The following is a 1033-nucleotide window of genomic DNA, read 5'->3' on the forward strand; positions in this document are numbered from 1 at the left end:
GATGTAGTGTAGGAAATTCATAAAAAATTTAATAAAAATACAAATTAAAAAAGAAAATACAAAAAATCAGAAAAATTTCTGTTTTAAAATACAATTTTAGCCTGTGTAGTGGTGTATTTATGTAATCTCAGAACGCAGGAACTCAGTCGGATAGTGAATTTGAGGCTGTTAGTCTACACAGAGAAATCCTATCTCAAAATATGTAAATAAATAAACATTTAGATTTTTGAAAACTGATTACCTGTGGTCATTTCCATAGGAAAAAAGTCTTCTTTATTCATAATAACTTTCAATTTGCATTCATTTCTTCTAGTTGTAATTTTTATACATCCCAATCTTATGTCAATGTGAAACCATTTTATGAATTTCCCCCAATAGCAAGTAGAATGGCTTACTGAGTTACCAATATGTATGGTAGATAATTAGAAAGGTTAAGATATTTCATGTGAGAATATAATCAGGCTGTGGAATTTCAGGCAGTGACTAGAAGGTTGCATGGGGTTTTGTGGGACAACAGGGATTCCGAAGCCCCCAGTCATGCCATATGGTCAACTCTAGTCTATCTGCAGGATAGTCAGCTGGCATGAATGTTTTTATGAAGGTATAATTTAAAACATGTTCTTAAAAATTGCATTCTCCTTTCACAAAGAATAGTTCTAAATCTTTAATCTATTCTTCTTGAACAAATACACTTTTATACAGACAGATGACATCTAGAGTTTAATTAAGATGAAAAGTAGTGTACTGGGTCTTGACAATGAAATTAAATAATATGCCATTAAGCAACAAATTATGCTGCAGTTTTCTCTGCATGAAAAGAAAAATAAGATACAGAAATAAGATACCACTACAAGGATTTAAAATTGTACATATAAATATTTACATTTTCCTTACCAATGATGATGTTTCACAATAATTAGAAACCATTTATATGGTGACATATGCATGTTTTTGCTTTTCGTAAATGTGATCATTTCTAATCCTTTTTAACATCACTTAACAGATGGTCTAGACATCATATAAGGAACATTGG

The sequence above is a fragment of the Nannospalax galili genome, unplaced genomic scaffold (assembly GCF_000622305.1).
Source record: "Nannospalax galili isolate Female #2095 unplaced genomic scaffold, S.galili_v1.0 scaffold3254, whole genome shotgun sequence".
Lineage (NCBI taxonomy): Eukaryota > Metazoa > Chordata > Mammalia > Rodentia > Spalacidae > Nannospalax > Nannospalax galili.